The sequence below is a fragment of the Dermacentor variabilis genome, chromosome 10 (assembly GCF_050947875.1).
Source record: "Dermacentor variabilis isolate Ectoservices chromosome 10, ASM5094787v1, whole genome shotgun sequence".
Taxonomy (NCBI): Eukaryota; Metazoa; Arthropoda; class Arachnida; order Ixodida; family Ixodidae; genus Dermacentor; species Dermacentor variabilis.
Genome location: NC_134577.1, coordinates 114,343,533 through 114,369,129, shown reverse-complemented (window position 1 = coordinate 114,369,129; position 25,597 = coordinate 114,343,533). Strand labels below are relative to the sequence as shown.

The 25,597-nt window shown below is 50.0% G+C and overlaps 23 non-coding genes and 16 pseudogenes across 23 annotated transcripts; all 39 read left to right on the top strand.

Moving 5' to 3' along the window:
- The first annotated feature begins 502 nt into the window (after positions 1-502).
- Positions 503-621, top strand: LOC142561333 (5S ribosomal RNA; annotated as a pseudogene).
- A 526-nt stretch (positions 622-1,147) lies between these two features.
- LOC142561741 (5S ribosomal RNA) lies at positions 1,148-1,266 on the top strand (annotated as a pseudogene).
- Positions 1,267-1,790: 524 nt separating this feature from the next.
- On the top strand, positions 1,791-1,909 carry LOC142561427 (5S ribosomal RNA; annotated as a pseudogene).
- A 527-nt stretch (positions 1,910-2,436) lies between these two features.
- On the top strand, positions 2,437-2,555 carry LOC142562897 (5S ribosomal RNA). The gene has a single exon (XR_012824208.1). It is a non-coding gene; the product is annotated as a 5S ribosomal RNA (ribosomal RNA).
- Positions 2,556-3,079: 524 nt separating this feature from the next.
- LOC142562803 (5S ribosomal RNA) lies at positions 3,080-3,198 on the top strand. The gene has a single exon (XR_012824114.1). It is a non-coding gene; the product is annotated as a 5S ribosomal RNA (ribosomal RNA).
- A 526-nt stretch (positions 3,199-3,724) lies between these two features.
- On the top strand, positions 3,725-3,843 carry LOC142561535 (5S ribosomal RNA; annotated as a pseudogene).
- Positions 3,844-4,369: 526 nt separating this feature from the next.
- Positions 4,370-4,488, top strand: LOC142560985 (5S ribosomal RNA). The gene has a single exon (XR_012823517.1). It is a non-coding gene; the product is annotated as a 5S ribosomal RNA (ribosomal RNA).
- A 525-nt stretch (positions 4,489-5,013) lies between these two features.
- On the top strand, positions 5,014-5,132 carry LOC142560984 (5S ribosomal RNA). The gene has a single exon (XR_012823516.1). It is a non-coding gene; the product is annotated as a 5S ribosomal RNA (ribosomal RNA).
- A 524-nt stretch (positions 5,133-5,656) lies between these two features.
- Positions 5,657-5,775, top strand: LOC142561106 (5S ribosomal RNA). The gene has a single exon (XR_012823635.1). It is a non-coding gene; the product is annotated as a 5S ribosomal RNA (ribosomal RNA).
- Positions 5,776-6,299: 524 nt separating this feature from the next.
- LOC142561105 (5S ribosomal RNA) lies at positions 6,300-6,418 on the top strand. The gene has a single exon (XR_012823634.1). It is a non-coding gene; the product is annotated as a 5S ribosomal RNA (ribosomal RNA).
- Positions 6,419-6,944: 526 nt separating this feature from the next.
- Positions 6,945-7,063, top strand: LOC142561296 (5S ribosomal RNA; annotated as a pseudogene).
- A 525-nt stretch (positions 7,064-7,588) lies between these two features.
- On the top strand, positions 7,589-7,707 carry LOC142562645 (5S ribosomal RNA). The gene has a single exon (XR_012823964.1). It is a non-coding gene; the product is annotated as a 5S ribosomal RNA (ribosomal RNA).
- A 524-nt stretch (positions 7,708-8,231) lies between these two features.
- Positions 8,232-8,350, top strand: LOC142560983 (5S ribosomal RNA). The gene has a single exon (XR_012823515.1). It is a non-coding gene; the product is annotated as a 5S ribosomal RNA (ribosomal RNA).
- Positions 8,351-8,875: 525 nt separating this feature from the next.
- Positions 8,876-8,994, top strand: LOC142562550 (5S ribosomal RNA; annotated as a pseudogene).
- Positions 8,995-9,521: 527 nt separating this feature from the next.
- On the top strand, positions 9,522-9,640 carry LOC142561772 (5S ribosomal RNA; annotated as a pseudogene).
- Positions 9,641-10,165: 525 nt separating this feature from the next.
- Positions 10,166-10,284, top strand: LOC142560981 (5S ribosomal RNA). Its single transcript, XR_012823514.1, has one exon. It is a non-coding gene; the product is annotated as a 5S ribosomal RNA (ribosomal RNA).
- Positions 10,285-10,808: 524 nt separating this feature from the next.
- Positions 10,809-10,927, top strand: LOC142561104 (5S ribosomal RNA). The gene has a single exon (XR_012823633.1). It is a non-coding gene; the product is annotated as a 5S ribosomal RNA (ribosomal RNA).
- Positions 10,928-11,451: 524 nt separating this feature from the next.
- On the top strand, positions 11,452-11,570 carry LOC142561103 (5S ribosomal RNA). The gene has a single exon (XR_012823632.1). It is a non-coding gene; the product is annotated as a 5S ribosomal RNA (ribosomal RNA).
- Positions 11,571-12,096: 526 nt separating this feature from the next.
- LOC142561295 (5S ribosomal RNA) lies at positions 12,097-12,215 on the top strand (annotated as a pseudogene).
- A 525-nt stretch (positions 12,216-12,740) lies between these two features.
- On the top strand, positions 12,741-12,859 carry LOC142562643 (5S ribosomal RNA). The gene has a single exon (XR_012823962.1). It is a non-coding gene; the product is annotated as a 5S ribosomal RNA (ribosomal RNA).
- A 524-nt stretch (positions 12,860-13,383) lies between these two features.
- Positions 13,384-13,502, top strand: LOC142560980 (5S ribosomal RNA). The gene has a single exon (XR_012823513.1). It is a non-coding gene; the product is annotated as a 5S ribosomal RNA (ribosomal RNA).
- A 525-nt stretch (positions 13,503-14,027) lies between these two features.
- LOC142561102 (5S ribosomal RNA) lies at positions 14,028-14,146 on the top strand. Its single transcript, XR_012823631.1, has one exon. It is a non-coding gene; the product is annotated as a 5S ribosomal RNA (ribosomal RNA).
- Positions 14,147-14,670: 524 nt separating this feature from the next.
- Positions 14,671-14,789, top strand: LOC142561101 (5S ribosomal RNA). The gene has a single exon (XR_012823630.1). It is a non-coding gene; the product is annotated as a 5S ribosomal RNA (ribosomal RNA).
- A 526-nt stretch (positions 14,790-15,315) lies between these two features.
- Positions 15,316-15,434, top strand: LOC142561293 (5S ribosomal RNA; annotated as a pseudogene).
- Positions 15,435-15,959: 525 nt separating this feature from the next.
- On the top strand, positions 15,960-16,078 carry LOC142562642 (5S ribosomal RNA). Its single transcript, XR_012823961.1, has one exon. It is a non-coding gene; the product is annotated as a 5S ribosomal RNA (ribosomal RNA).
- Positions 16,079-16,602: 524 nt separating this feature from the next.
- Positions 16,603-16,721, top strand: LOC142560978 (5S ribosomal RNA). The gene has a single exon (XR_012823511.1). It is a non-coding gene; the product is annotated as a 5S ribosomal RNA (ribosomal RNA).
- A 525-nt stretch (positions 16,722-17,246) lies between these two features.
- On the top strand, positions 17,247-17,365 carry LOC142561425 (5S ribosomal RNA; annotated as a pseudogene).
- Positions 17,366-17,892: 527 nt separating this feature from the next.
- Positions 17,893-18,011, top strand: LOC142562641 (5S ribosomal RNA). Its single transcript, XR_012823960.1, has one exon. It is a non-coding gene; the product is annotated as a 5S ribosomal RNA (ribosomal RNA).
- Positions 18,012-18,536: 525 nt separating this feature from the next.
- LOC142562640 (5S ribosomal RNA) lies at positions 18,537-18,655 on the top strand. The gene has a single exon (XR_012823959.1). It is a non-coding gene; the product is annotated as a 5S ribosomal RNA (ribosomal RNA).
- Positions 18,656-19,180: 525 nt separating this feature from the next.
- Positions 19,181-19,299, top strand: LOC142562459 (5S ribosomal RNA; annotated as a pseudogene).
- A 526-nt stretch (positions 19,300-19,825) lies between these two features.
- Positions 19,826-19,944, top strand: LOC142562639 (5S ribosomal RNA). Its single transcript, XR_012823958.1, has one exon. It is a non-coding gene; the product is annotated as a 5S ribosomal RNA (ribosomal RNA).
- Positions 19,945-20,469: 525 nt separating this feature from the next.
- On the top strand, positions 20,470-20,588 carry LOC142562638 (5S ribosomal RNA). Its single transcript, XR_012823957.1, has one exon. It is a non-coding gene; the product is annotated as a 5S ribosomal RNA (ribosomal RNA).
- Positions 20,589-21,112: 524 nt separating this feature from the next.
- Positions 21,113-21,231, top strand: LOC142561298 (5S ribosomal RNA; annotated as a pseudogene).
- Positions 21,232-21,756: 525 nt separating this feature from the next.
- LOC142561731 (5S ribosomal RNA) lies at positions 21,757-21,875 on the top strand (annotated as a pseudogene).
- Positions 21,876-22,400: 525 nt separating this feature from the next.
- Positions 22,401-22,519, top strand: LOC142562554 (5S ribosomal RNA; annotated as a pseudogene).
- A 524-nt stretch (positions 22,520-23,043) lies between these two features.
- On the top strand, positions 23,044-23,162 carry LOC142562637 (5S ribosomal RNA). Its single transcript, XR_012823956.1, has one exon. It is a non-coding gene; the product is annotated as a 5S ribosomal RNA (ribosomal RNA).
- A 525-nt stretch (positions 23,163-23,687) lies between these two features.
- Positions 23,688-23,806, top strand: LOC142562458 (5S ribosomal RNA; annotated as a pseudogene).
- A 526-nt stretch (positions 23,807-24,332) lies between these two features.
- On the top strand, positions 24,333-24,451 carry LOC142562636 (5S ribosomal RNA). The gene has a single exon (XR_012823955.1). It is a non-coding gene; the product is annotated as a 5S ribosomal RNA (ribosomal RNA).
- A 525-nt stretch (positions 24,452-24,976) lies between these two features.
- LOC142562553 (5S ribosomal RNA) lies at positions 24,977-25,095 on the top strand (annotated as a pseudogene).
- Positions 25,096-25,597: the final 502 nt, after the last annotated feature.

The following is a 25,597-nucleotide window of genomic DNA, read 5'->3' as shown; positions in this document are numbered from 1 at the left end:
GCGTGCTTCTGTGACGTCTTGTTTTTTTTTCATTTGCACAACGTGTGGGTGGTTGCATTTGCTGTAACTTACGTTCAACTGGAGCCTGCTGGTAGAGCCAACGCCGAAGAGTAACACCAACAATATTCAGGCCACTACACGATATTGTACGCGGAATGATGACGGTGGTAAGCGGTATACGTAATGATGCAAAATTTAGTCGCACAAGCTTCTAACCGCTTACTTTTCGCACCCGCATACAGCTCAATGACAACGCATCAATAAAGTGGCACCTTGTGGGCTGCAACGCGCGCAAAATGTGGCGCTCGCCCTCTTGTTTTTGTGAGCACTAGCACGCACGCATGCTGCGAACAACCACAAACGGAGTGATCAACGTACACGACGCGTGCGTGTATTGTTCACGGAAAGACTGCCGCGTACGTGCTGTATGCTGTAGCAATACATTCGGCGACTGCACAACATAGCAGCACGATACAGGTGCAGTCGTAAACAGCACATTCTCGCCATCAGCCATACCATGCTGAATACGCCGGTTCTCGTCCGATCCCCGAAGCAAAGCAGCATTGGGCTCGGTCAGTACTTGGGAGGGAGACCATCTGGGAACACCGAGTGCTGATGGCACTGTTCTTTTTGCTTTTTTATTGCGTGCTTCTGGGACGTCTTGTTTTTTTTTTTCATTTGCACAACGTGTTGGTGGTTGCATTTACTGTAACTTACGTTCAACTGGAGCCTGTTGGTAGAGCCAACGCCGATGTGTAACACCAACAATATTCAGGCCACTACACGATATTGTACGCGGAATGATGACGGTGGTAAGCGCTATACGTAATGATGCAAAATTTAGTCGCACAAGCTTCTAACCGCTTACTTTTCGCACCCGCATACAGCTCAATGACAACGCATCAATAAAGTGGCACCTTGTGGGCTGCAACGCACGCAAAATGTGGCGCTCGCCCTCTTGTTTTTGTGAGCACTAGCACGCACGCATGCAGCGAACAACCACAAACGGAGTGATCAACGTACACGACGCGTGCGCGTATTGTTCACGGAAAGACTGCCGCGTACGTGCTGTATGCTGTAGCAATACATTCGGCGACTGCACAACATAGCAGCACGATACAGGTGCAGTCGTAAACAGCACATTCTCGCCATCGGCCATACCATGCTGAATACGCCGGTTCTCGTCCGATCCCCGAAGCTAAGCAGCATTCGGCTCGGTCAGTACTTGGGAGGGAGACCACCTGGGAACACCGAGTGCTGATGGCACCGTTCTTTTTGCTTTTTTATTGCGTGCTTCTGTGACGTCTTGTTTTTTTTTCATTTGCACAACGTGTTGGTGGTTGCATTTACTGTAACTTACGTTCAACTGGAGCCTGCTGGTAGAGCCAATGCCGAAGTGTAACACCAACAATATTCAGGCCACTACACGATATTGTACGCGGAATGATGACGGTGGCAAGCGGTATACGTAATGATGCAAAATTTAGTCGCACAAACTTCTAACCGCTTACTTATCGCACCCGCATACAGCTCAATGACAACGCATCAATAAAGTGGCACCTTGTGGGCTGCAACGCGCGCAAAATGTGGCGCTCGCCCTCTTGTTTTTGTGAGCACTAGCACGCACGCATGCAGCGAACAACCACAAACGGAGTGATCAACGTACACGACGCGTGCGTGTATTGTTCACGGAAAGACTGCCGCGTACGTGCTGTATGCTGTAGCAATACATTCGGCGACTGCACAACATAGCAGCACGATACAGGTGCTGTCGTAAACAGCGCATTCTCGCCATCGGCCATACCATGCTGGATACGCCGGTTCTCGTCCGATCCCCGAAGCTAAGCAGCATTAGGCTCGGTCAGTACTTGGGAGGGAGACCACCTGGGAACACCGAGTGCTGATGGCACCGTTCTTTTTGCTTTTTTATTGCGTGCTTCTGTGACGTCTTGTTTTTTTTTTTTCATTTGCACAACGTGTGGGTGGTTGCATTTACTGTAACTTACGTTCAACTGGAGCCTGCTGGTAGAGCCAACGCCGAAGTGTAACACCAACAATATTCAGGCCACTACACGATATTGTACGCGGAATGATGACGGTGGTAAGCGGTATACGTAATGATGCAAAATTTAGTCGCACAAGCTTCTAACCGCTTACTTTTCGCACCCGCATACAGCTCAATGACAACGCATCAATAAAGTGGCACCTTGTGGGCTGCAACGCGCGCAAAATGTGGCGCTCGCCCTCTTGTTTTTGTGAGCACTAGCACGCACGCATGCTGCGAACAACCACAAACGGAGTGATCAACGTACACGACGCGTGCGTGTATTGTTCACGGAAAGACTGCCGCGTACGTGCTGTATGCTGTAGCAATACATTCGGCGACTGCACAACATAGCAGCACGATACAGGTGCAGTCGTAAACAGCACATTCTCGCCATCAGCCATACCATGCTGAATACGCCGGTTCTCGTCCGATCCCCGAAGCTAAGCAGCATTGGGCTCGGTCAGTACTTGGGAGGGAGACCATCTGGGAACACCGAGTGCTGATGGCACCATTCTTTTTGCTTTTTTATTGCGTGCTTCTGTGACGTTTTTTTTTTTTTTCATTTGCACAACGTGTGGGTGGTTGCATTTACTGTAACTTACGTTCAACTGGAGCCTGTTGGTAGAGCCAACGCCGAAGTGTAACACCAACAATATTCAGGCCACTACACGATATTGTACGCGGAATGATGACGGTGGTAAGCGGTATACGTAATGATGCAAAATTTAGTCGCACAAGCTTCTAACCGCTTACTTTTCGCACCCGCATACAGCTCAATGACAACGCATCAATAAAGCGGCACCTTGTGGGCTGCAACGCGCGCAAAATGTGGCGCTCGCCCTCTTGTTTTTGTGAGCACTAGCACGCACGCATGCTGCGAACAACCACAAACGGAGGGATCAACGTACACGACGCGTGCGTGTATTGTTCACGGAAAGACCGCCGCGTACGTGCTGTATGCTGTAGCAATACATTCGGCGACTGCACAACATAGCAGCACGATACAGGTGCAGTCGTAAACAGCACATTCTCGCCATCAGCCATACCATGCTGAAAACGCCGGTTCTCGTCCGATCCCCGAAGCTAAGCAGCATTGGGCTCGGTCAGTACTTGGGAGGGAGACCATCTGGGAACACCGAGTGCTGATGGCACCGTTCTTTTTGCTTTTTTATTGCGTGCTTCTGTGACGTTTTGTTTTTTTTTTTCATTTGCACAACGTGTGGGTGGTTGCATTTACTGTAACTTACGTTCAACTGGAGCCTGCTGGTAGAGCCAACGCCGAAGTGTAACACCAACAATATTCAGGCCACTACACGATATTGTACGCGGAATGATGACGGTGGTAAGCGGTATACGTAACGATACAAAATTTAGTCGCACAAGCTTCTAACCGCTTACTTATCACACCCGCATACAGCTCAATGACAACGCATCAATAAAGTGGCACCTTGTGGGCTGCAACGCGCGCAAAATGTGGCGCTCGCCCTCTTGTTTTTGTGAGCACTAGCACGCACGCACGCAGCGAACAACCACAAACGGAGTGATCAACGTACACGACGCGTTCGTGTATTGTTCACGGAAAGACTGCCGCGTACGTGCTGTATGCTGTAGCAATACATTCGGCGACTGCACAACATAGCAGCACGATACAGGTGCAGTCGTAAACAGCACATTCTCGCCATCGGCCATACCATGCTGAATACGCCGGTTCTCGTCCGATCCCCGAAGCTAAGCAGCATTGGGCTCGGTCAGTACTTGGGAGGGAGACCGCCTGGGAACACCGAATGCTGATGGCACCGTTCTTTTTGCTTTTTTATTGCGTGCTTCTGTGACGTCTTGTTTTTTTTTTTCATTTGCACAACGTGTTGGTGGTTGCATTTACTGTAACTTACGTTCAACTGGAGCCTGCTGGTAGAGCCAATGCCGAAGTGTAACACCAACAATATTCAGGCCACTACACGATATTGTACGCGGAATGATGACGGTGGTAAGCGGTATACGTATTGATGCAAAATTTAGTCGCACAAGCTTCTAAACGCTTACTTATCGCACCCGCATACAGCTCAATGACAACGCATCAATAAAGTGGCACCTTGTGGGCTGCAACGCGCGCAAAATGTGGCGCTCGCCCTCTTGTTTTTGTGAGCACTAGCACGCACGCATGCAGCGAACAACCACAAACGGAGTGATCAACGTACACGACGCGTGCGTGTATTGTTCACGGAAAGACTGCCGCGTACGTGCTGTATGCTGTAGCAATACATTCGGCGACTGCACAACATAGCAGCACGATACAGGTGCAGTCGTAAACAGCGCATTCTCGCCATCGGCCATACCATGCTGAATACGCCGGTTCTCGTCCGATCCCCGAAGCTAAGCAGCATTGGGCTCGGTCAGTACTTGGGAGGGAGACCACCTGGGAACACCGAGCGCTGATGGCACCGTTCTTTTTGCTTTTTTATTGCGTGCTTCTGTGACGTCTTGTTTTTTTTTTTCATTTGCACAACGTGTGGGTGGTTGCATTTACTGTAACTTACGTTCAACTGGAGCCTGCTGGTAGAGCCAACGCCGAAGTGTAACACCAACAATATTCAGGCAACTATACGATATTATACGCGGAATGATGACGGTGGTAAGCGGTATACGTAATGATGCAAAATTTAGTCGCACAAGCTTCTTACCGCTTATTATCACACCCGCATTCAGCTCAATGACAACGCGTCAATAAAGTGGCACCTTGTGCGCTGCAACGCGCGCAAAATGTGGCGCTCGCCCTCTTGTTTTTGTGAGCACTAGCACGCACGCATGCAGCGAACAACCACAAACGGAGTGATCAACGTACACGTCGCGTCCTTGTATTGTTCACGGAAAGGCTGCCGCGTACGTGCTCTATGCTGTAGCAATACATTCGGCGACTGCACAACATAGCAGCACGATACAGGTGCAGTCGTAAACAGCACATTCTCGCCATCGGCCATACCATGCTGAATACGCCGGTTCTCGTCCGATCCCCGAAGCTAAGCAGCATTGGGCTCGGTCAGTACTTGGGAGGGAGACCACCTGGGAACACCGAGCGCTGATGGCACCGTTCTTTTTGCTTTTTTATTGCGTGCTTATTTGACGTCTTGTTTTTTTTTCATTTGCACAACGTGTGGGTTGTTGCATTTACTGTATCTTACGTTCAACTGGAGCCTGCTGGTATAGCCAACGCCGAAGTGTAACACCAACAATATTCAGGCCACTACACGATATTGTAGGCGGAATGATGACAGTGGTAAGCGGTATACGTAATGATGCAAAATTTAGTCGCACAAGCTTCTAACCGCTTACTTATCACACCCGCATACAGCTAAATGACAACGCATAAATAAAGTGGCACCTTGTGGGCTGCAACGCGCGCAAAATGTGGCGCTCGCCCTCTTGTTTTTGTGAGCACTAGCACGCACGCATGCAGCGAACAACCACAAACGGAGTGATCAACGTACACGACGCGTGCGTGTATTGTTCACGGAAAGACTGCCGCGTACGTGCTGTATGCTGTAGCAATACATTCGGCGACTGCACAACATAGCAGCACGATACAGGTGCAGTCGTAAACAGCACATTCTCGCCATCGGCCATACCATGCTGAATACGCCGGTTCTCGTCCGATCCCCGAAGCTAAGCAGCATTGGGCTCGGTCAGTACTTGGGAGGGAGACCACCTGGGAACACCGAGTGCTGACGGCACCGTTCTTTTTGCTTTTTTATTGCGTGCTTCTGTGACGTCTTGTTTTTTTTTCAGTTGCACAACGTGTGGGTGGTTGCAGTTACTGTAACTTACGTTCAACTGGAGCCTGCTGGTATAGCCAACGCCGAAGTGTAACACCAACAATATTCAGGCCACTACACGATATTGTACGCGGAATGATGACGGTGGTAAGCGGTATACGTAATGATGCAAAATTTAGTCGCACAAGCTTCTAACCGCTTACTTTTCGCACCCGCATACAGCTCAATGACAACGCATTAATAAAGTGGCACCTTGTGGGCTGCAACGCGCGCAAAATGTGGCGCTCGCCCTCTTTCTTTCGTGAGCACTAGCACGCACGCATGCAGCGAACAACCACAAACGGAGTGATCAACGTACACGACGCGTGCGTGTATTGTTCACGGAAAGACTGCCGCGTACGTGCTGTATGCTGTAGCAATATATTCGGCGACTGCACAACATAGCAGCACGATACAGGTGCAGTCGTAAACAGCGCATTCTCGCCATCGGCCATACCATGCTGAATACGCCGGTTCTCGTCCGATCCCCGAAGCTAAGCAGCATTGGGCTCGGTCAGTACTTGGGAGGGAGACCACCTGGGAACACCGAGTGCTGACGGCACCGTTCTTTTTGCTTTTTTATTGCGTGCTTCTGTGACGTCTTTTCTTTTTTTTTCAGTTGCACAACGTGTGGGTGGTTGCAGTTACAGTAACTTACGTTCAACTGGAGCCTCCTGGTAGAGCCAACGCCGAAGTGTAACACCAACAATATTCAGGCCACTACACGATATTGTACGCGGAATGATGACGGTGGTAAGCGGTATACGTAATGATGCAAAATTTAGTCGCACAAGCTTCTAACCGCTTACCTATCACACCCGCATACAGCTCAATGACAACGCATCAATAAAGTGGCACCTTGTGCGCTGCAACGCGCGCAAAATGTGGGACTCGCCCTCTTGTTTTTGTGAGCACTAGCACGCACGCATGCAGCGAACAACCACAAACGGAGTGATCAACGTACACGTCGCGTGCGTGTATTGTTCACGGAAAGGCTGCCGCGTACGTGCTGTATGCTGTAGCAATACATTCGGCGACTGCACAACATAGCAGCACGATACAGGTGCAGTCGTAAACAGCACATTCTCGCCATCGGCCATACCATGCTGAATACGCCGGTTCTCGTCCGATCCCCGAAGCTAAGCAGCATTGGGCTCGGTCAGTACTTATGAGGGAGACCACCTGGGAACACCGAGTGCTGATGGCACCGTTCTTTTTGCTTTTTTATTGCGTGTTTCTGTGACGTCTTGTTTTTTTTTTCATTTGCACAACGTGTGGGTGGTTGCATTTACTGTAACTTACGTTCAACTGGAGCCTGCTGGTAGAGCCAACGCCGAAGTGTAACACCAACAATATTCAGGCCACTACACGATATTGTAGGCGGAATGATGACGGTGTTAGGCGGTATATGTAATGATGCAAAATTTAGTCGCACAAGCTTCTAACCGCTTACTTATCACACCCGCATACAGCTCAATGACAACGCATCAATAGAGTGGCACCTTGTGGGCTGCAACGCGCGCAAAATGTGGCGCTCGCCCTCTTGTTTTTGTCAGCACTAGCACGGACGCATGCAGCGAACAACCACAAACGGAGTGATCAACGTACACGACGCGTGCGTGTATTGTCCACGGAAAGACTGCCACGTACGTGCTGTATGCTGTATCAATACATTCGGCGACTGCACAACATAGCAGCACGATACAGGTGCAGTCGTAAACAGCACATTCTCGCCATCGGCCATACCATGCTGAATACGCCGGTTCTCGTCCGATCCCCGAAGCTAAGCAGCATTGGGCTCGGTCAGTACTTGGGAGGGAGACCACCTGGGAACACCGAGTGCTGATGGCACCGTTCTTCTTGCTTTTTTATTGCGTGCTTCTGTGACGTCTTGTTTTTTTTTCATTTGCACAACGTGTTGGTGGTTGCATTTACTGTAACTTACGTTCAACTGGAACCTGCTGGTAGAGCCAACGCCGAAGTGTAACACCAACAATATTCAGGCCACTACACGATATTGTACGCGGAGTGATGACGGTGGTAAGCGGTATACGTAATGATGCAAAATTTAGTCGCACAAGCTTCTAACCGCTTACTTATCACACCCGCATATAGCTCAATGACAACGCATCAATAAAGTGGCACCTTGTGCGCTGCAACGCGCGCAAAATGTGGCGCTCGCCCTCTTGTTTTTGTGAGCACTAGCACGCACGCATGCAGCGAACAACCACAAACGGAGTGATCAACGTACACGACGCGTGCGTGTATTGTTCACGGAAAGACTGCCGCGTACGTGCTGTATGCTGTAGCAATACATTCGGCGACTGAACAACATAGCAGCACGATACAGGTGCAGTCGTTAACAGCACATTCTCGCCATCGGCCATACCATGCTGAATACGCCGGTTCTCGTCCGATCCCCGAAGCTAAGCAGCATTGGGCTCGGTCAGTACTTGGGAGGGAGACCACCTGGGAACACCGAGCGCTGATGGCACCGTTCTTTTTGCTTTTTTATTGCGTGCTTCTGTGATGTCTTGTTTTTTTTTTCATTTGCACAACGTGTGGGTGGTTGCATTTACTGTAACTTACGTTCAACTGGAGCCTGCTGGTAGAGCCAACGCTGAAATGTAACACCAACAATATTCAGGTCACTGCACGATATTGTAGGCGGAATGATGACGGTGTTAGGCGGTATACGTAATGATGCAAAATTTAGTCGCACAAGCTTCTAACCGCTTACTTATCACACCCGCATACAGCTCAATGACAACACATCAATAAAGTGGCACCTTGTGGGCTGCAACGCGCGCAAAATGTGGCGCTCACCCTCTTGTTTTTGTGAGCACTAGCACGCACGCATGCAGCGAACAACCACAAACGGAGTGATCAACGTACACGACGCGTGCGTGTATTGTCCACGGAAAGACTGCCGCGTACGTGCTGTATGCTGTATCAATACATTCGGCGACTGCACAACATAGCAGCACGATACAGGTGCAGTCGTAAACAGCACATTCCTGCCATCGGGAATACCATGCTGAATACGCCTATTCTCGTCCGATCCCCGAAGCTAAGCAGCATTGGGCTCGGTCAGTACTTGTGAGGGAGACCACCTGGGAACACCGAGTGCTGATGGCACCGTTCTTTTTGCTTTTTTATTGCGTGTTTCTGTGACGTCTTGTATTTTTTTTTTCATTTGCACAACGTGTGGGTGGTTGCATTTACTGTAACTTACGTTCAACTGGAGCCTGCTGGTAGAGCCAACGCCGAAGTGTAACACCAACAATATTCAGGCCACTCCACGATATTGTACGCGCAATGATGACGGTGGTAAGCGGTATACGTAATGATGCAAAATTTAGTCGCACAAGCTTCTTACCGCTTACTTATCACACCCGCATACAGCTCAATGACAACACATCAAGAAAGTGGCACCTTGTGGGCTGCAACGCGCGCAAAATGTGGCGCTCACCCTCTTGTTTTTGTGAGCACTAGCACGCACGCATGCAGCGAACAACCACAAACGGAGTGATCAACGTAAACGACGCGTGCGTGTATTGTTCACGGAAAGACTGCCGCGTACGTGCTGTATGCTGTAGCAATACATTCGGCGACTGCACAACATAGCAGCACGATACAGGTGCAGTCGTAAACAGCACATTCTCGCCATCGTCCATACCATGCTGAATACGCCGGTTCTCGTCCGATCCCCGAAGCTAAGCAGCATTGGGCTCGGTCAGTACTTGGGAGGGAGACCACCTGGGAACACCGAGCGCTGATGGCACCGTTCTTTTTGCTTTTTTATTGCGTGCTTCTGTGACGTCTTGTTTTTTTTTTTCATTTGCACAACGTGTGGGTGGTTGCATTTACTGTAACTTACGTTCAACTGGAGCCTGCTGGTAGAGCCAACGCCGAAGTGTAACACCAACAATATTCAGGCAACTATACGATATTATACGCGGAATGATGACGGTGGTAAGCGGTATACGTAATGATGCAAAATTTAGTCGCACAAGCTTCTTACCGCTTATTATCACACCCGCATTCAGCTCAATGACAACGCGTCAATAAAGTGGCACCTTGTGCGCTGCAACGCGCGCAAAATGTGGCGCTCGCCCTCTTGTTTTTGTGAGCACTAGCACGCACGCATGCAGCGAACAACCACAAACGGAGTGATCAACGTACACGTCGCGTCCTTGTATTGTTCACGGAAAGGCTGCCGCGTACGTGCTCTATGCTGTAGCAATACATTCGGCGACTGCACAACATAGCAGCACGATACAGGTGCAGTCGTAAACAGCACATTCTCGCCATCGGCCATACCATGCTGAATACGCCGGTTCTCGTCCGATCCCCGAAGCTAAGCAGCATTGGGCTCGGTCAGTACTTGGGAGGGAGACCACCTGGGAACACCGAGCGCTGATGGCACCGTTCTTTTTGCTTTTTTATTGCGTGCTTATTTGACGTCTTGTTTTTTTTTCATTTGCACAACGTGTGGGTTGTTGCATTTACTGTATCTTACGTTCAACTGGAGCCTGCTGGTATAGCCAACGCCGAAGTGTAACACCAACAATATTCAGGCCACTACACGATATTGTAGGCGGAATGATGACAGTGGTAAGCGGTATACGTAATGATGCAAAATTTAGTCGCACAAGCTTCTAACCGCTTACTTATCACACCCGCATACAGCTAAATGACAACGCATAAATAAAGTGGCACCTTGTGGGCTGCAACGCGCGCAAAATGTGGCGCTCGCCCTCTTGTTTTTGTGAGCACTAGCACGCACGCATGCAGCGAACAACCACAAACGGAGTGATCAACGTACACGACGCGTGCGTGTATTGTTCACGGAAAGACTGCCGCGTACGTGCTGTATGCTGTAGCAATACATTCGGCGACTGCACAACATAGCAGCACGATACAGGTGCAGTCGTAAACAGCACATTCTCGCCATCGGCCATACCATGCTGAATACGCCGGTTCTCGTCCGATCCCCGAAGCTAAGCAGCATTGGGCTCGGTCAGTACTTGGGAGGGAGACCACCTGGGAACACCGAGTGCTGACGGCACCGTTCTTTTTGCTTTTTTATTGCGTGCTTCTGTGACGTCTTGTTTTTTTTTCAGTTGCACAACGTGTGGGTGGTTGCAGTTACTGTAACTTACGTTCAACTGGAGCCTGCTGGTATAGCCAACGCCGAAGTGTAACACCAACAATATTCAGGCCACTACACGATATTGTACGCGGAATGATGACGGTGGTAAGCGGTATACGTAATGATGCAAAATTTAGTCGCACAAGCTTCTAACCGCTTACTTTTCGCACCCGCATACAGCTCAATGACAACGCATTAATAAAGTGGCACCTTGTGGGCTGCAACGCGCGCAAAATGTGGCGCTCGCCCTCTTTCTTTCGTGAGCACTAGCACGCACGCATGCAGCGAACAACCACAAACGGAGTGATCAACGTACACGACGCGTGCGTGTATTGTTCACGGAAAGACTGCCGCGTACGTGCTGTATGCTGTAGCAATATATTCGGCGACTGCACAACATAGCAGCACGATACAGGTGCAGTCGTAAACAGCGCATTCTCGCCATCGGCCATACCATGCTGAATACGCCGGTTCTCGTCCGATCCCCGAAGCTAAGCAGCATTGGGCTCGGTCAGTACTTGGGAGGGAGACCACCTGGGAACACCGAGTGCTGACGGCACCGTTCTTTTTGCTTTTTTATTGCGTGCTTCTGTGACGTCTTTTCTTTTTTTTTCAGTTGCACAACGTGTGGGTGGTTGCAGTTACAGTAACTTACGTTCAACTGGAGCCTCCTGGTAGAGCCAACGCCGAAGTGTAACACCAACAATATTCAGGCCACTACACGATATTGTACGCGGAATGATGACGGTGGTAAGCGGTATACGTAATGATGCAAAATTTAGTCGCACAAGCTTCTAACCGCTTACCTATCACACCCGCATACAGCTCAATGACAACGCATCAATAAAGTGGCACCTTGTGCGCTGCAACGCGCGCAAAATGTGGGACTCGCCCTCTTGTTTTTGTGAGCACTAGCACGCACGCATGCAGCGAACAACCACAAACGGAGTGATCAACGTACACGTCGCGTGCGTGTATTGTTCACGGAAAGGCTGCCGCGTACGTGCTGTATGCTGTAGCAATACATTCGGCGACTGCACAACATAGCAGCACGATACAGGTGCAGTCGTAAACAGCACATTCTCGCCATCGGCCATACCATGCTGAATACGCCGGTTCTCGTCCGATCCCCGAAGCTAAGCAGCATTGGGCTCGGTCAGTACTTATGAGGGAGACCACCTGGGAACACCGAGTGCTGATGGCACCGTTCTTTTTGCTTTTTTATTGCGTGTTTCTGTGACGTCTTGTTTTTTTTTTCATTTGCACAACGTGTGGGTGGTTGCATTTACTGTAACTTACGTTCAACTGGAGCCTGCTGGTAGAGCCAACGCCGAAGTGTAACACCAACAATATTCAGGCCACTACACGATATTGTAGGCGGAATGATGACGGTGTTAGGCGGTATATGTAATGATGCAAAATTTAGTCGCACAAGCTTCTAACCGCTTACTTATCACACCCGCATACAGCTCAATGACAACGCATCAATAGAGTGGCACCTTGTGGGCTGCAACGCGCGCAAAATGTGGCGCTCGCCCTCTTGTTTTTGTCAGCACTAGCACGGACGCATGCAGCGAACAACCACAAACGGAGTGATCAACGTACACGACGCGTGCGTGTATTGTCCACGGAAAGACTGCCACGTACGTGCTGTATGCTGTATCAATACATTCGGCGACTGCACAACATAGCAGCACGATACAGGTGCAGTCGTAAACAGCACATTCTCGCCATCGGCCATACCATGCTGAATACGCCGGTTCTCGTCCGATCCCCGAAGCTAAGCAGCATTGGGCTCGGTCAGTACTTGGGAGGGAGACCACCTGGGAACACCGAGTGCTGATGGCACCGTTCTTCTTGCTTTTTTATTGCGTGCTTCTGTGACGTCTTGTTTTTTTTTCATTTGCACAACGTGTTGGTGGTTGCATTTACTGTAACTTACGTTCAACTGGAACCTGCTGGTAGAGCCAACGCCGAAGTGTAACACCAACAATATTCAGGCCACTACACGATATTGTACGCGGAGTGATGACGGTGGTAAGCGGTATACGTAATGATGCAAAATTTAGTCGCACAAGCTTCTAACCGCTTACTTATCACACCCGCATATAGCTCAATGACAACGCATCAATAAAGTGGCACCTTGTGCGCTGCAACGCGCGCAAAATGTGGCGCTCGCCCTCTTGTTTTTGTGAGCACTAGCACGCACGCATGCAGCGAACAACCACAAACGGAGTGATCAACGTACACGACGCGTGCGTGTATTGTTCACGGAAAGACTGCCGCGTACGTGCTGTATGCTGTAGCAATACATTCGGCGACTGAACAACATAGCAGCACGATACAGGTGCAGTCGTTAACAGCACATTCTCGCCATCGGCCATACCATGCTGAATACGCCGGTTCTCGTCCGATCCCCGAAGCTAAGCAGCATTGGGCTCGGTCAGTACTTGGGAGGGAGACCACCTGGGAACACCGAGCGCTGATGGCACCGTTCTTTTTGCTTTTTTATTGCGTGCTTCTGTGATGTCTTGTTTTTTTTTTCATTTGCACAACGTGTGGGTGGTTGCATTTACTGTAACTTACGTTCAACTGGAGCCTGCTGGTAGAGCCAACGCTGAAATGTAACACCAACAATATTCAGGCCACTACACGATATTGTAGGCGGAATGATGACAGTGGTAAGCGGTATACGTAATGATGCAAAATTTAGTCGCACAAGCTTCTAACCGCTTACTTATCACACCCGCATACAGCTAAATGACAACGCATAAATAAAGTGGCACCTTGTGGGCTGCAACGCGCGCAAAATGTGGCGCTCGCCCTCTTGTTTTTGTGAGCACTAGCACGCACGCATGCAGCGAACAACCACAAACGGAGTGATCAACGTACACGACGCGTGCGTGTATTGTTCACGGAAAGACTGCCGCGTACGTGCTGTATGCTGTAGCAATACATTCGGCGACTGCACAACATAGCAGCACGATACAGGTGCAGTCGTAAACAGCACATTCTCGCCATCGGCCATACCATGCTGAATACGCCGGTTCTCGTCCGATCCCCGAAGCTAAGCAGCATTGGGCTCGGTCAGTACTTGGGAGGGAGACCACCTGGGAACACCGAGTGCTGACGGCACCGTTCTTTTTGCTTTTTTATTGCGTGCTTCTGTGACGTCTTGTTTTTTTTTCAGTTGCACAACGTGTGGGTGGTTGCAGTTACTGTAACTTACGTTCAACTGGAGCCTGCTGGTATAGCCAACGCCGAAGTGTAACACCAACAATATTCAGGCCACTACACGATATTGTACGCGGAATGATGACGGTGGTAAGCGGTATACGTAATGATGCAAAATTTAGTCGCACAAGCTTCTAACCGCTTACTTTTCGCACCCGCATACAGCTCAATGACAACGCATTAATAAAGTGGCACCTTGTGGGCTGCAACGCGCGCAAAATGTGGCGCTCGCCCTCTTTCTTTCGTGAGCACTAGCACGCACGCATGCAGCGAACAACCACAAACGGAGTGATCAACGTACACGACGCGTGCGTGTATTGTTCACGGAAAGACTGCCGCGTACGTGCTGTATGCTGTAGCAATATATTCGGCGACTGCACAACATAGCAGCACGATACAGGTGCAGTCGTAAACAGCGCATTCTCGCCATCGGCCATACCATGCTGAATACGCCGGTTCTCGTCCGATCCCCGAAGCTAAGCAGCATTGGGCTCGGTCAGTACTTGGGAGGGAGACCACCTGGGAACACCGAGTGCTGACGGCACCGTTCTTTTTGCTTTTTTATTGCGTGCTTCTGTGACGTCTTTTCTTTTTTTTTCAGTTGCACAACGTGTGGGTGGTTGCAGTTACAGTAACTTACGTTCAACTGGAGCCTCCTGGTAGAGCCAACGCCGAAGTGTAACACCAACAATATTCAGGCCACTACACGATATTGTACGCGGAATGATGACGGTGGTAAGCGGTATACGTAATGATGCAAAATTTAGTCGCACAAGCTTCTAACCGCTTACCTATCACACCCGCATACAGCTCAATGACAACGCATCAATAAAGTGGCACCTTGTGCGCTGCAACGCGCGCAAAATGTGGGACTCGCCCTCTTGTTTTTGTGAGCACTAGCACGCACGCATGCAGCGAACAACCACAAACGGAGTGATCAACGTACACGTCGCGTGCGTGTATTGTTCACGGAAAGGCTGCCGCGTACGTGCTGTATGCTGTAGCAATACATTCGGCGACTGCACAACATAGCAGCACGATACAGGTGCAGTCGTAAACAGCACATTCTCGCCATCGGCCATACCATGCTGAATACGCCGGTTCTCGTCCGATCCCCGAAGCTAAGCAGCATTGGGCTCGGTCAGTACTTATGAGGGAGACCACCTGGGAACACCGAGTGCTGATGGCACCGTTCTTTTTGCTTTTTTATTGCGTGTTTCTGTGACGTCTTGTTTTTTTTTTCATTTGCACAACGTGTGGGTGGTTGCATTTACTGTAACTTACGTTCAACTGGAGCCTGCTGGTAGAGCCAACGCCGAAGTGTAACACCAACAATATTCAGGCCACTACACGATATTGTAGGCGGAATGATGACGGTGTTAGGCGGTATATGTAATGATGCAAAATTTAGTCGCACAAGCTTCTAACCGCTTACTTATCACACCCGCATACAGCTCAATGACAACGCATCAATAGAGTGGCACCTTGTGGGCTGCAACGCGCGCAAAATGTGGCGCTCGCCCTCTTGTTTTTGTCAGCACTAGCACGGACGCATGCAGCGAACAACCACAAACGGAGTGATCAACGTACACGACGCGTGCGTGTATTGTCCACGGAAAGACTGCCACGTACGTGCTGTATGCTGTATCAATACATTCGGCGACTGCACAACATAGCAGCACGATACAGGTGCAGTCGTAAACAGCACATTCTCGCCATCGGCCATACCATGCTGAATACGCCGGTTCTCGTCCGATCCCCGAAGCTAAGCAGCATTGGGCTCGGTCAGTACTTGGGAGGGAGACCACCTGGGAACACCGAGTGCTGATGGCACCGTTCTTCTTGCTTTTTTATTGCGTGCTTCTGTGACGTCTTGTTTTTTTTTCATTTGCACAACGTGTTGGTGGTTGCATTTACTGTAACTTACGTTCAACTGGAACCTGCTGGTAGAGCCAACGCCGAAGTGTAACACCAACAATATTCAGGCCACTACACGATATTGTACGCGGAGTGATGACGGTGGTAAGCGGTATACGTAATGATGCAAAATTTAGTCGCACAAGCTTCTAACCGCTTACTTATCACACCCGCATATAGCTCAATGACAACGCATCAATAAAGTGGCACCTTGTGCGCTGCAACGCGCGCAAAATGTGGCGCTCGCCCTCTTGTTTTTGTGAGCACTAGCACGCACGCATGCAGCGAACAACCACAAACGGAGTGATCAACGTACACGACGCGTGCGTGTATTGTTCACGGAAAGACTGCCGCGTACGTGCTGTATGCTGTAGCAATACATTCGGCGACTGAACAACATAGCAGCACGATACAGGTGCAGTCGTTAACAGCACATTCTCGCCATCGGCCATACCATGCTGAATACGCCGGTTCTCGTCCGATCCCCGAAGCTAAGCAGCATTGGGCTCGGTCAGTACTTGGGAGGGAGACCACCTGGGAACACCGAGCGCTGATGGCACCGTTCTTTTTGCTTTTTTATTGCGTGCTTCTGTGATGTCTTGTTTTTTTTTTCATTTGCACAACGTGTGGGTGGTTGCATTTACTGTAACTTACGTTCAACTGGAGCCTGCTGGTAGAGCCAACGCTGAAATGTAACACCAACAATATTCAGGTCACTGCACGATATTGTAGGCGGAATGATGACGGTGTTAGGCGGTATACGTAATGATGCAAAATTTAGTCGCACAAGCTTCTAACCGCTTACTTATCACACCCGCATACAGCTCAATGACAACACATCAATAAAGTGGCACCTTGTGGGCTGCAACGCGCGCAAAATGTGGCGCTCACCCTCTTGTTTTTGTGAGCACTAGCACGCACGCATGCAGCGAACAACCACAAACGGAGTGATCAACGTAAACGACGCGTGCGTGTATTGTTCACGGAAAGACTGCCGCGTACGTGCTGTATGCTGTAGCAATACATTCGGCGACTGCACAACATAGCAGCACGATACAGGTGCAGTCGTAAACAGCACATTCTCGCCATCGTCCATACCATGCTGAATACGCCGGTTCTCGTCCGATCCCCGAAGCTAAGCAGCATTGGGCTCGGTCAGTACTTGGGAGGGAGACCACCTGGGAACACCGAGTGCTGATGGCACTGTTCTTTTTGCTTTTTTATTGCGTGCTTCTGGGACGTCTTGTTTTTTTTTTTTTATTTGCACAACGTGTGGGTGGTTGCATTTACTGTAACTTACGTTCAACTGGAGCCTGCTGGTAGAGCCAACGCCGAAGTGTAACACCAACAATATTCAGGCCACTACACGATATTGTAGGCGGAAGGGTGACGGTGGCAAGCGGTATACGTAATGATGCAAAATTTAGTCGCACAAGCTTCTAACCGCTTACTTATCACACCCGCATACAGCTCAATGACAACGCATCAATAGAGTGGCACCTTGTGGGCTGCAACGCGCGCAAAATGTGGCGCTCGCCCTCTTGTTTTTGTCAGCACTAGCACGCACGCATGCAGCGAACAACCACAAACGGAGTGATCAACGTACACGACGCGTGCGTGTATTGTTCACGGAAAGACTGCCGCGTTCGTGCTGTATGCTGTATCAATACATTCGGCGACTGCACAACATAGCAGCACGATACAGGTGCAGTCGTAAACAGCACATTCTCGCCATCGGCCATACCATGCTGAATACGCCGGTTCTCGTCCGATCCCCGAAGCTAAGCAGCATTGGGCTCGGTCAGTACTTGGGAGGGAGACCACCTGGGAACACCGAGTGCTGATGGCACCGTTCTTCTTGCTTTTTTATTGCGTGCTTCTGTGACGTCTTGTTTCTTTCTTCATTTGCACAACGTGTTGGTGGTTGCATTTACTGTAACTTACGTTCAACTGGAACCTGCTGGTAGAGCCAACGCCGAAGTGTAACACCAACAATATTCAGGCCACTACACGATATTGTTCGCGGAATGATGACGGTGGCAAGCGGTATACGTAATGATGCAAAATTTAGTCGCACAAGCTTCTAACCGCTTACTTATCACACCCGCATACAGCTCAATGACAACGCATCAATAAAGTGGCACCTTGTGCAGTGCAACGCGCGCAAAACGTGGCGCTCGCCCTCTTGTTTTTGTGAGCACTAGCACGCACGCATGCAGCGAACAACCACAAACGGAGTGATCAACGTACACGTCGCGTGCGTGTATTGTTCACGGAAAGGCTGCCGCGTACGTGCTGTATGCTGTAGCAATACATTCGGCGACTGCACAACATAGCAGCACGATACAGGTGCAGTCGTAAACAGCACATTCTCGCCATCGGCCATACCATGCTGAATACGCCGGTTCTCGTCCGATCCCCGAAGCTAAGCAGCATTGGGCTCGGTCAGTACTTGGGAGGGAGACCACCTGGGAACACCGAGTGCTGATGGCACCGTTCTTCTTGCTTTTTTATTGCGTGTTTCTGTGACGTCTTGTTTTTTCTTTCATTTGCACAACGTGTGGGTGGTTGCATTTACTGTCTCTTACGTTCAACTGGAGCCTGCTGGTAGAGCCAACGCCGAAGTGTAACACCAACAATATTCAGGCCACTACACGATATTGTACGCGGAATGATGACGGTGGTAAGCGGTATACGTAATGATGCAAAATTTAGTCGCACACGCTTCTAACCGCTTACTTATCACACCCGCATACAGCTCAATGACAAAACATCAATAAAGTGGCACCTTGTGGGCTGCAACGCGCGCAAAATGTGGCGCTCGCCCTCTTGTTTTTGGGAGCACTAGCGCGCACGCCTGCAGCGAACAACCACAAACGGAGTGATCAACGTAAACGACGCCTGCGTGTATTGTTCACGGAAAGACTGCCGCGTACGTGCTGTATGCTATAGCAATACATTCGGCGACTGCACAACATAGCAGCACGATACAGGTGCAGTCGTAAACAGCACATTCTCGCCATCAGCCATACCATGCTGAATACGCCGGTTCTCGTCCGATCCCTGAAGCTAAGCAGCATTGGGCTCGGTCAAAACTTGGGAGGGAGACCACCTGGGAACACCGAGTGCTGATGGCACCGTTCTTTTTGCTTTTTTATTGCGTGCTTCTGTGACGTCTTGTTTTTTTTTTTCATTCGCACAACGTGTGGGTGGTTGCATTTACTGTAACTTACGTTCAGCTGGAGCCTGCTGGTAGAGCCAACGCCGAAGTGTAACACCAACAATATTCAGGCCACTACACGATATTGTACGCGGAATGATGACGGTGGTAAGCGGTATACGTAACGATACAAAATTTAGTCGCACAAGCTTCTAACCGCTTACTTATGACACCCGCATACAGCTCAATGACAACGCATCAATAAAGTGGCACCTTGTGGGCTGCAACGCGCGCAGAATGTGGCGCTCGCCCTCTTGTTTTTGTGAGCACTAGCACGCACGCATGCAGCGAACAACCACAAACGGAGTGATCAACGTACACGACGCGTGCGTGTATTGTTCACGGAAAATCTGCCGCGTACGTGCTGTATGCTGTAGCAATACATTCGGCGACTGCACAACATAGCAGCACGATACAGGTGCAGTCGTAAACAGCACATTCTCGCCATCGGCCATACCATGCTGAATACGCCGGTTCTCGTCCGATCCCCGAAGCTAAGCAGCATTGGGCTCGGTCAGTACTTGGGAGGGAGACCACCTGGGAACACCGAGTGCTGATGGCACCGTTCTTTTTGCTTTTTTATTGCGTGCTTCTGTGACGTCTTGTTTTTTTTTTCATTTGCACAACGTGTTGGTGGTTGCATTTACTGTAACTTACGTTCAACTGGAGCCTGCTGGTAGAGCCAACGGCGAAGTGTAACACCAACAATATTCAGGCCACTACACGGTATTGTACGCGGAATGATGACGGTGGTAAGCGGTATACGTAATGATGCAAAATTTAGTCGCACAAGCTTCTAACCGCTTAGTTATCGCACCCGCATACAGCTCAATGACAACGCATTAATAAAGTGGCACCTTGTAGGCTGCAACGCGCGCAAAATGTGGCGCTCACCCTCTTGTTTTTGTGAGCACTAGCACGCACGCAAGCAGCGAACAACCACAAACGGAGTGATCAACGTACACGACGCGTGCGTGTATTGTTCACGGAAAGACTGCCGCGTACGTGCTGTATGCTGTAGCAATACATTCGGCGACTGCACAACATAGCAGCACGATACAGGTGCAGTCGTAAACAGCGCATTCTCGCCATCGGCCATACCATGCTGAATACGCCGGTTCTCGTCCGATCCCCGAAGCTAAGCAGCATTGGGCTCGGTCAGTACTTGGGAGGGAGACCACCTGGGAACACCGAGTGCTGATGGCATCGTTCTTTTTGCTTTTTATTGCGTGCTTCTGTGACGTCTTGTTTTTTTTTTCATTTGCACAACGTGTGGGTGGTTGCAGTTACTGTAACTTACGTTCAACTGGAGCCTGCTGGTAGAGCCAACGCCGAAGTGTAACACCAACAATATTCAGGCCACTACACGATATTGTACGCGGAATGATGACGGTGGCAAGCGGTATACGTAATGATGCAAAATTTAGTCGCACAAGCTTCTAACCGCTTACTTATCACACCCGCATACAGCTCAATGACAACGCATCAATAAAGTGGCACCTTGTGCGCTGCAACGCGCGCAAAATGTGGCGCTCGCCCTCTTGTTTTTGTGAGCACTAGCACGCACGCATGCAGCGAACAACCACAAACGGAGTGATCAACGTACACGTCGCGTGCGTGTATTGTTCACGGAAAGGCTGCCGCGTACGTGCTGTATGCTGTAGCAATACATTCGGCGACTGCACAACATAGCAGCACGATACAGGTGCAGTCGTAAACAGCACATTCTCGCCATCGGCCATACCATGCTGAATACGCCGGTTCTCGTCCGATCCCCGAAGCTAAGCAGCATTGGGCTCGGTGCGTACTTGGGAGGGAGACCACCTGGGAACACCGAGTGCTGATGGCACCGTTCTTTTTGCTTTTTTATTGCGTGTTTCTGTGACGTCTTGTTTTTTTTTTCATTTGCACAACGTGTGGGTGGTTGCATTTACTGTCTCTTACGTTCAACTGGAGCCTGCTGGTAGAGCCAACGCCGAAGTGTAACACCAACAATATTCAGGCCACTACACGATATTGTACGCGGAATGATGACGGTGGTAAGCGGTATACGTAATGATGCAAAATTTAGTCGCACAAGCTTCTAACCGCTTACTTATCACACCCACATACAGCTCAATGACAAAACATCAATAAAGTGGCACCTTGTGGGCTGCAACGCGCGCAAAATGTGGCGCTCGCCCTCTTGTTTTTGGGAGCACTAGCGCGCACGCATGCAGCGAACAACCACAAACGGAGTGATCAACGTACACGACGCGTGCGTGTATTGTTCACGGAAAGACTGCCGCGTACGTGCTGTATGCTGTAGCAATACATTCGGCGACTGCACAACATAGCAGCACGATACAGGTGCAGTCGTAAACAGCACATTCTCGCCATCGGCCATACCATGCTGAATACGCCGGTTCTCGTCCGATTCCCGAAGCTAAGCAGCATTGGGCTCGGTCAGTACTTGTGAGGGAGACCACCTGGGAACACCGAGTGCTGATGGCACCGTTCTTTTTGCTTTTTTATTGCGTGCTTCTGTGACGTCTTGTTTTTTTTTTCATTTGCACAACGTGTGGGTGGTTGCATTTACTGTAACTTACGTTCAACTGGAGCCTGCTGGTAGAGCCAACGCCGAAGTGTAACACCAACAATATTCAGGCCACTACACGATATTGTACGCAGAATGATGACGGTGGTAAGCGGTATACGTAATGATGCAAAATTTAGTCGCACAAGCTGCTAACCGATTACTAATCACACCCGCATACAGCTCAATGACAACGCATCAAGAAAGTGGCACCTTGTGGGCTGCAACGCGCGCAAAATGTGGCGCTCGCCCTCTTGTTTTTGTGAGCACTATCACGCACGCATGCAGCCAACAACCACAAACGGAGTGATCAACGTAAACGACGCGTGCGTGTATTGTTCACGGAAAGACTGCCGCGTACGTGCTGTATGCTATAGCAATACATTCGGCGACTGCACAACATAGCAGCACGATACAGGTGCAGTCGTAAACAGCACATTCTCGCCATCAGCCATACCCTGCTGAATACGCCGGTTCTCGTCCGATCCCCGAAGCTAAGCAGCATTGGGCTCCGTCAAAACTTGGGAGGGAGACCACCTGGGAACACCGAGTGCTGATGGCACCGTTCTTTTTGCTTTTTTATTGCGTGTTTCTGTGACGTCTTGTTTTTTTTTCATTTGCACAACGTGTGGGTGGTTGCATTTACTGTCTCTTACGTTCAACTGGAGCCTGCTGGTAGAACCAACGCCGAAGTGTAACACCAACAATATTCAGGCCACTACACGATATTGTACGCGGAATGATGACGGTGGTAAGCGGTATACGTAATGATGCAAAATTTAGTCGCACAAGCTTCTAACCGCTTACTTATCACACCCGCATACAGCTCAATGACAACGCATCAATAAAGTGGCACCTTGTGGGCTGCAACGCGCGCAGAATGTGGCGCTCGCCCTCTTGTTTTTGTGAGCACTAGCACGCACGCATGCAGCGAACAACCACAAACGGAGTGATCAACGTACACGTCGCGTGCGTGTATTGTTCACGGAAAGGCTGCCGCGTACGTGCTGTATGCTGTAGCAATACATTCGGCGACTGCACAACATAGCAGCACGATACAGGTGCAGTCGTAAACAGCACATTCTCGCCATCGGCCATACCATGCTGAATACGCCGGTTCTCGTCCGATCCCCGAAGCTAAGCAGCATTGGGCTCGGTCAGTACTTGGGAGGGAGACCACCTGGGAACACCGAGTGCTGATGGCACCGTTCTTCTTGCTTTTTTATTGCGTGTTTCTGTGACGTCTTGTTTTTTCTTTCATTTGCACAACGTGTGGGTGGTTGCATTTACTGTCTCTTACGTTCAACTGGAGCCTGCTGGTAGAGCCAACGCCGAAGTGTAACACCAACAATATTCAGGCCACTACACGATATTGTACGCGGAATGATGACGGTGGTAAGCGGTATACGTAATGATGCAAAATTTAGTCGCACACGCTTCTAACCGCTTACTTATCACACCCGCATACAGCTCAATGACAAAACATCAATAAAGTGGCACCTTGTGGGCTGCAACGCGCGCAAAATGTGGCGCTCGCCCTCTTGTTTTTGGGAGCACTAGCGCGCACGCCTGCAGCGAACAACCACAAACGGAGTGATCAACGTAAACGACGCCTGCGTGTATTGTTCACGGAAAGACTGCCGCGTACGTGCTGTATGCTATAGCAATACATTCGGCGACTGCACAACATAGCAGCACGATACAGGTGCAGTCGTAAACAGCACATTCTCGCCATCAGCCATACCATGCTGAATACGCCGGTTCTCGTCCGATCCCTGAAGCTAAGCAGCATTGGGCTCGGTCAAAACTTGGGAGGGAGACCACCTGGGAACACCGAGTGCTGATGGCACCGTTCTTTTTGCTTTTTTATTGCGTGCTTCTGTGACGTCTTGTTTTTTTTTTTCATTCGCACAACGTGTGGGTGGTTGCATTTACTGTAACTTACGTTCAGCTGGAGCCTGCTGGTAGAGCCAACGCCGAAGTGTAACACCAACAATATTCAGGCCACTACACGATATTGTACGCGGAATGATGACGGTGGTAAGCGGTATACGTAACGATACAAAATTTAGTCGCACAAGCTTCTAACCGCTTACTTATGACACCCGCATACAGCTCAATGACAACGCATCAATAAAGTGGCACCTTGTGGGCTGCAACGCGCGCAGAATGTGGCGCTCGCCCTCTTGTTTTTGTGAGCACTAGCACGCACGCATGCAGCGAACAACCACAAACGGAGTGATCAACGTACACGACGCGTGCGTGTATTGTTCACGGAAAATCTGCCGCGTACGTGCTGTATGCTGTAGCAATACATTCGGCGACTGCACAACATAGCAGCACGATACAGGTGCAGTCGTAAACAGCACATTCTCGCCATCGGCCATACCATGCTGAATACGCCGGTTCTCGTCCGATCCCCGAAGCTAAGCAGCATTGGGCTCGGTCAGTACTTGGGAGGGAGACCACCTGGGAACACCGAGTGCTGATGGCACCGTTCTTTTTGCTTTTTTATTGCGTGCTTCTGTGACGTCTTGTTTTTTTTTTCATTTGCACAACGTGTTGGTGGTTGCATTTACTGTAACTTACGTTCAACTGGAGCCTGCTGGTAGAGCCAACGGCGAAGTGTAACACCAACAATATTCAGGCCACTACACGGTATTGTACGCGGAATGATGACGGTGGTAAGCGGTATACGTAATGATGCAAAATTTAGTCGCACAAGCTTCTAACCGCTTAGTTATCGCACCCGCATACAGCTCAATGACTACGCATTAATAAAGTGGCACCTTGTAGGCTGCAACGCGCGCAAAATGTGGCGCTCACCCTCTTGTTTTTGTGAGCACTATCACGCACGCATGCAGCCAACAACCACAAACGGAGTGATCAACGTAAACGACGCGTGCGTGTATTGTTCACGGAAAGACTGCCGCGTACGTGCTGTATGCTATAGCAATACATTCGGCGACTGCACAACATAGCAGCACGATACAGGTGCAGTCGTAAACAGCACATTCTCGCCATCAGCCATACCCTGCTGAATACGCCGGTTCTCGTCCGATCCCCGAAGCTAAGCAGCATTGGGCTCCGTCAAAACTTGGGAGGGAGACCACCTGGGAACACCGAGTGCTGATGGCACCGTTCTTTTTGCTTTTTTATTGCGTGTTTCTGTGACGTCTTGTTTTTTTTTTCATTTGCACAACGTGTGGGTGGTTGCATTTACTGTCTCTTACGTTCAACTGGAGCCTGCTGGTAGAGCCAACGCCGAAGTGTAACACCAACAATATTCAGGCCACTACACGATATTGTACGCGGAATGATGACGGTGGTAAGCGGTATACGTAATGATGCAAAATTTAGTCGCACAAGCTTCTAACCGCTTACTTATCACACCCACATACAGCTCAATGACAAAACATCAATAAAGTGGCACCTTGTGGGCTGCAACGCGCGCAAAATGTGGCGCTCGCCCTCTTGTTTTTGGGAGCACTAGCGCGCACGCATGCAGCGAACAACCACAAACGGAGTGATCAACGTACACGACGCGTGCGTGTATTGTTCACGGAAAGACTGCCGCGTACGTGCTGTATGCTGTAGCAATACATTCGGCGACTGCACAACATAGCAGCACGATACAGGT